The 7,819-nt window shown below is 34.0% G+C and overlaps 1 non-coding gene across 1 annotated transcript; it reads left to right on the top strand.

Annotated features, from left to right (window-relative positions):
* Positions 1-1,971: 1,971 nt before the first annotated feature.
* LOC122116431 lies at positions 1,972-2,074 on the top strand. The gene has a single exon (XR_006148969.1). It is a non-coding gene; the product is annotated as a U6 spliceosomal RNA (small nuclear RNA).
* The last annotated feature ends 5,745 nt before the right edge of the window (positions 2,075-7,819 follow it).

Raw genomic sequence — 7,819 nt, 5'->3', positions numbered from 1 at the left:
AATCTTTCCAATCCAGGAGCATGGGAGTTTTTCCCATTTTCTAAGTTCTGTTTTGATTTCCTTTTTCAAGTTTTTAAAGTTTTCACCATAGAAGAGCAGCAGACATGGAGCATGAAAGAGAAAGAGAGGAAATGGGAGAGTGAAAGGGAAAGAGAAATATCACAATACTGAAAGTGCATAACAGATAAACAAGAGCAATATGAGAATATTCATACTGCTGTCTTTAGACTCTACATATACATTTGAAGGTATTTGATGTATGATAACCCATCAAAATGAAATATAAAGTTATTTTGTTAAAAAGAAAAATGTCTCAGGAGAAATTTTAAATGTAAAAACAATCTTCATGGAAGCAAACTCTGAGCTATTTCATGACTTTGAAAAGGATAAAGTGGTTGAAGTTAGTATAAATTCAGAAGTATGACCATTCACAATGATATAAAAAGGTATTCATATATTTAATAACATAACCCAAAGCAGAAAGCAAATGTTGGATAATTGATTTTTTAAAAAACATTCTGTCAGGTGCTTGGAAGGTGGCTCAGTGTTAGAGTGCTTGCCTTGCATGCATGAGGCCCTAGATTTGATTTCTCAGCACCACATAAGCAGAAAAAGATGGAAGTGGTGTTGTGGCTCAAGTGGTAGCACTAGCCTTGAGCTGAGGGACAGCACCTAGGACCCAGAGTTCAAGCCCCATTACCAGCAAAATCAAAATACAAAACAAAACTAAACACAGTCTCTCACTTTTGTGGCCTCAACTCTTTAAAATCACTGCTTCAGCCCCTGGGTAAGATTTTAGGTGTGGACATTTATCAACATTCCTGATTCAGACTCTACTTCATAACTTTTTAAATAAATATTTTGTTCTTAATTTTCCTCTTCATAAATTCACATGCACCTATAAAAAATGGTTTGGCCATCCCAGAACCGTCTCCAAGTACTTCATAATGATGACTTACAAAAAGTTGTATTATATTACAACAAGGAAAACAATGCTACAAATAAGAAAAACCAATAATTAAATATTAATGATTAATAAAATGAAAAACAAAACAATTACCAGTGTTTTCAGTATTTGAAGGGTACTACGTATTAAATTTTACTATTTTCTCATATAGGCTATGAGCAGTCTTTAAAGTTACCCATTAAGATTACTATTTATGGCTCATCTCATCATTTGTATATGGCTTATATCATCATTTGTTCCTCACTAACATCTAAAATAAGGAAGCCCTATATTTTTAATAGAAACTATGTAGTTAAAAGTCTTAACTCTTTATTCTGCTCCTTTACACAAAGACTTTGCAACTTCTCATTAGTAAAATTTCTATAAACTCTGAAATGTACATACTTAGTAGCATATGTCTGCTACCATAAATCTTAAATACTTTATCAAAAAGTTTTATGACCTGGGCTGGGTAGGTGGCTCAGTGGTAGAGTGCTTGCCTTGCATGCTTGAAGCCCTGGGTTCGATTCCTCAGCACCACATAAGCAAAAAGAAAAAAGTTGGAACTGGCACGTTGGTTCAAGTGGTAGAGCAGTAGCTTTGAGCTGAAGAGTTGAGGGACAGTGCCCAGTCCCAGAGTTCAGGCCCCACTCACAGACTCCCACACCAAAAAAAATTTATGTCCTGCCAAACAGTCCTAGTTTTGGCATATATAAGCAAATTCCCAAAATTAAATATGTTTAAAACACTAAAACTTAAAAAAAAAACCTTAACACTTGCTTCAGTGTTCATTATGACAGGTGCCTTGTATAAAATAATTGAATTCCTCCTCTTACACATCTCTTGAACAACAAATATCTGGAATTATTTTGTTTTTGATATGTCAGTCTTTATTCTTAAATGTGTGCTTATGTAAGAAGTACATGGTTCTAAAATTTCATGGCAATTCTTTTGAGCATACTTTTTGTTGAATTGTCTAGTTTAAGAAAATAAATTACACTTTATATATAAAAAATGTTCTATGCTCAATTCAGCATCAAGTACTCTAACATTGGAACAATACAGAGAAGATTAGAATGGCCCCTGAGAAAGGATGACAGGCAAATTCCTGAACCATTCCATACTTTTACAACAACAGATGCTGGAGGGGATGTAGCCACAAGAGAACTGTACTGCATTCTTGGTGGGAGTGTAAACTTATTCAACCCTTTGGAAAGTACTATGGAGGTTCCTCAAAAGACTCCACATAGAGCTCTCCTATGACCCAGGAATCCCACTTTTGTGCATTTACCCAGATGATCACAAACAAGACCACACTAAAGCTACCAGCACAACTATGTTTACTGCAGCATTATTTACCATCGCTAAGATCTGAAACCAACCCAGATGCCCCTCAGTAGATGAATGGATCAAGAAAATGTGGTATTTATACCAATGGAATTCTATGCCTCCATCAGAAAGAATGGCATCGCCCAATTTGTTAGAAAATGGAAAGACTTGGAAAAAAATATTAAGTGATGTAAGCCAGATCCAAAGAAACATAGGCTCTATGTTTTCCTTAATTTTTAATAACTATTTTATGTCTGAGATAAGCAGAAAAGGTTAAAAGCTTTGCACATATAACCAGATTAGGCAAATCAAACCAAGATAGGAACACACGTGTTTTTTCTCTTGCTTGTTATTGATTCTAACGTACTTATGACAGGTGATGTGTTTTTTTTGTTTCTTTATATGTTCCTCCCCCATGCTATAACCCGTTTACACTGTATTTGAAGTTGGTGCGCCCACATCTTGTATATACGTTCCTCTAATTTGGGGAGGGAAAGGAAAAAAAACAAGATGCTTAAATAGGGATACAGGTTGACCCATTATAACAATGAGATGCACAAGACACTATGATGAAAAATGAACTTTACAATTTAGGCAGGGGAAGTGTACTTAGGGAGGGGAGTGTGCTTGTAGAGGTGGGAGGGAAGGGATGGTAGGGGAACATAAAGGAGGAGGTAACAATGCATGTTAGGAAATGTACTCATTACCTTGCTCATGTAAATGTGACCCCTGTGTACAGAATTTTACAATAGAGAACATATAACATGTTCTGAGATGGAAGAGTTTATTTCCTTTATTTTACTCATATAATATTGTTAACAAAGAAATTAATGCAAAACACTAATATGAAGGTATTTTGAATGTGTGTGTGTGTGTGCAAGAGCGTGTGTTCTCATCCAATTGCATGTATGTTGGTGTGCTCAGAGTTTGAAATCAGGGCTTCAAAGTCTTGCTAGGCCTTTCCTCTCTAGATTGGTGAGCTACTATATGAGCTACATCTCCATTCCTGGCCTGTTGCTAATTCATTGAAATTTTTGAAAAATAATCCTATGAATTTATTTTTCCCTCATTGGTTTCCAACTGTTATCCACAGATCTCTAGCTTCAGTGTTGATATGGCGAATAGTTAGGTTTACAGATGTGACCAACCAGCGCAAGTCTTTTAGAATAATTTTAAAAGTAGAAGAAAGTTTACTTCATGGGGTCCTGTTTTATCATTTATTTTTAAAGCATTTTGGAGTGATTATATGCAATTTTTTTTCGTTTTTTTGGATTCTTAACACAATAAGTGAAAATATTTAAAGGTTTTAGTACTTTTTAAAAAGGAAACAGGAACTATGGGACTGAAGAAATTTTTCTCTTATAAGCTCAGCTCTGTGCATGATAACCCAATGTCATCAACACAATCTGTGTTGAAGACCAAATGTAACAGAAAACTATCACCATGGGCAATAATTGCTATGCTATTATTTCTTGGAAATATGAATATTGAATTGAGAGTGTAAGAGAATGGAGAGATTTTACCTACCTTTTGTGTATTGCTGAAAGACTTTTGGAAACTTTGACTCATTTCTTTGCTCAAAGTGTATGTTTGAGCCATGCACTTACTGCCTTTAATTACAATTTTTCCAAACACTAAAATGGTAATAACATTAGCTTTATAGAAAATGTTATCTTAAGAATTAAGGGAAATAAATCTTGTGAAATACTTAACACAAACGTCTATGAATGAGTTTGAGTTTAGCCAGAAGTTTTTAAAATACTAAAAAGAATGCGATAAGTATTACAGAAACCATTACATGTAGTGAGCAATCAGAAGTAATGTTATCTATTGACCATGCTCTGCTTCCAAGGAAGCCAGGTGGATAACTTCTCATGCTGTAAATCAAACTGGTTATCTTATGTCTTGTGTGTGTAAAAATATCAGGGACAGAATGATGAAGGAATGTTGTAGACTGAGGTGAAGTCCATATGAAAATGTGCAAAACTGATAAAACATAAAAGTATCTTAGTAGTAAATTGTGTTTTACATTATTTAAATTACATCACAAAGATAAGGAAGACCTAGAAAAATGAATTCTCTTTTTGATGTCCTATCATAGGTCTTTGGATCAACTCTTTCCTCATTCTTGTAGAGGTATCATCAGATGAGATGAACTATATTATTTTTTGTTTGCTTCCTTCCATTTATTCTTCATTTGACACCTCAACTAATTGAGACTGAAAGAAACCAAGGGAAATTAGACACACAGGCTTTGGAAAGAACAATCAATGTAAAATAAATAAAACACATACAGCCTTGTAAAAAGTCTGACTAAATTGAGTTATATAGTCTCAAGCGTCAACAGAAAATGATTAAGAAATATCATGCTATTGATAATTGAAAATGATAGGAGTTGCTTAATATTTTTCCTTTCTACTACTTTGAATTAATTATTGATTTTGTATAGAGAGATTAAAGATGAGATTAACAAGAAACTAGATTAAAAATGGACAAAAGATCTGAATAGACATATTCTTCTTAAAGCCCTGAAAAATCGCCAGTAAGTTTACAAAGTTGTTTAATACAACTCCTATGCTGGCTTAATGTTTTGTGAGCAGAAGTCATTAGAGAAATGTAATTCAAAATTACTATGATACTACTTCATAACTACTATAACTTTTATCAAAAAGACCAAAGGAATCAGGTGTGGTGGCAAAAGATTTTAATTCCAAGCATTTAGGAGGTTGGATAAGTCTAAGGCCAGTCTGGAGTACTGCACATAGCAAAAACCGGCACTTTATTACCTTTTAACAAAGGTAATAATGTTGGTGAGAGTGTAGAGAAAAGGAGATTTTCTACACTCTTCTTCAAAATACAGATTAGTGTTCTTCTTGCAGAAAGTATTATGCAGTTTTCTATAGAACTCCAAAGTTAAAATATCATCTGCCCCACCAATCGTGTGATTATTTCTCTCTGGGTAACTCAAATATATCTGTAGTTCATTGTTATTCACATCATTCACAACAACAGCCAATATATAAATCAAAGTTCAGTGTTCAACTACAGACTAATAAAACAACCGTGATACATGCACAAATATCTTTCTCTGTTTCATTCTTAAAATAGCAAGATACTTATGCCATTAGCCACAACTTACAATGACCTGAAAGATGTATTCTAAATGAAGAAAAATAATGTACTCTGATCTTTGTAAACACACACACACACACACACACACACACACACACACACACACAAACCAACCTCAAACATTAAGAGAGAAATTTTTTAAAAAGTAAAATAAAGTGGAATTACTGTGGCATTTAGGTCACAATGTAGAAGATAGTAGATATACTGGTTGAACCGGTATAGAGTCGTAATGTACAACATGAGGATACAGGGGACAACACTGGCCTTACATAGGAATGAAGCTAAATTAGTACGAGTTGTTTTTCCGAGTAGGGGTTGCTCTTTTATTTGTTCTTCCTTCAGTAATGGATAAGATGAACGTAATTCTTTAAATATTCCTGCCTATTTGTAGAAATAATAACAAACAATATAGCAATAATGTTGCATGCTCAACATAGAACAAAATGTCAAATTAAGCTACATGAGATTATCCTTGATGTAAACTAATTATTACAAATAAAAGAAACCATGGGACCTATGTTTCTTTAAGTCTGGCTTACTTCACTTAATATGATTTATTTCCAAGATCTTCCATTTCCTCAAAAATGAGATGGTAGCTTTCTTTCTGATGGAAACATAGGATTTTGTGTGTGTATGTGTGTGTGTGAGTGTGTGTGTGTGTGTGTGTGTCCAGTCGTGGGGCCTGAATTCTGGGCCTGGGCGCTTTCCCTCAGCTCTTCAGCTCAAGGTTAGCACTCTACCACTTGAGCCACAGCGCCACTTCTGGCTTTTTTTCTTTTTGCTTATGTGGTGCAGAGGAATCGTATCCAGGGACACAGGAATGCAAGGCAAGTGCTCTACCACTGAGCCACTTCCCCAGCCCTGGAAGCATAGTAGTGCATGTATGTATATCTCTCTGTTGTGTGTGTGTGTGTGTGTGTGTCATTTTCTTGATCCATTCAGCTACTGAGGGGCATCTGAGTTGATTCTATATCTTAGCTAGGGTAAATACTACTGTAATAAACATAATTGTGCTGGTAGCTTTAGTGTAGCCTTGTTTGTGGTCACGTTGTTAAATGCCCAGAAGTGAGATTACTGGGTAATAGGGGAGCATTATTGTGTACATCAAGGATAACCATAGTAGATGAGCAGATTAGCTCAAAGCTATGTACATATGACACTATAAGGTGATTCCAAGTGAAATAAACTCCAATACATGTTCTTTGTTGTTGTTCTTAATGTACTATGGGATTTGTTTTTATTTTTGTTTTATTTGTGTTTTCCCCACCTATGGTTTATGGCCTGAAGTCACTGTATTGTATTTTGATGCCCTGTGTATTGTAATTATGTTGATCTGAACTTGGGAAAGGAAATAGAAAAAACAAAATGGTGAGACAAAGGACAAATGGGTAACCTAAACAACTGTGATACTCACAAAACAAAATGTTGGAAATAATCTTGGGGGGGGCATTGGGATGGAGGGAGAAAAATTGGAGAAGGGGTAACAAGTTATAAAAGAAATGAATTCATTACCTTACTTATGTAACTAACCCCCCCCCCCGTACTTTATCTTGACAATACAATTTAAATAAAAAATAAAATAAAATATATGTGAGCAGCAATACAGGAGATATGAGTGGGGGCAACAGCTGTGGAGATCAGTAATTTTACTTTTACATAAGAAGTAATAACCTAGCATACAGATTTTCAGCCTCATGTCAGCCATTAAAAAGGGAAAACAAAATGCACAATCAGCAAACCAATAGAGATGAAATAGAAAACTAACCGAGGTGAAGAGATGACTTGGGCCAGTAATAACAAATGACACAATTAGGAAACAAATAACAAGCTGCTGAGTTTAAAAAATATTACCCATAATTCTATTAAATGTTGTTTTCAACACAATTTGTTAGCACTATAATTTAAATCACAATTTAATAATATATCATTTTAATAATAAGTTACTCATTTTTTATTTCTTAATATTGAATGTTTAATATGTAATATGTAATGTTTAAATAGCCAGCTATAGAAAAGAAGAAAGTGAAACTAATTTTAATAATATATTTCATGAATTGTAAAATTGAATAGCATTAGAATCTAAACAAATAACATATCATTATTGTTTCATTTCTGTGAATTAATGTAATAATTCAAATTGTATTCTACACTTAGCACTCATCTTAACATGAAATAAATTATTGCACATGACTCTTGGTATTAGGTGGAAGGGTTCAGCACTGTGGTAAAATTCACACCACACAATACAAGAGGATATTACTCCTCTCATCTAGCTTAAATTGCAGAAAATTGATTTCTAAATGCATGTTAAATTCCTGTGTTGGTGACATCTATACAATTATACACAATTATTGTCACGAGGAGTATTTCAGATGACAAAAGTCATATTCATTAATTAAATATTTATTATTT

This window comes from Dipodomys spectabilis, unplaced genomic scaffold, assembly GCF_019054845.1.
Source record: "Dipodomys spectabilis isolate Male_0828 unplaced genomic scaffold, ASM1905484v1 ptg000133l, whole genome shotgun sequence".
NCBI lineage: Eukaryota > Metazoa > Chordata > Mammalia > Rodentia > Heteromyidae > Dipodomys > Dipodomys spectabilis.
This window is presented reverse-complemented; position numbering and strand designations above follow the sequence as displayed.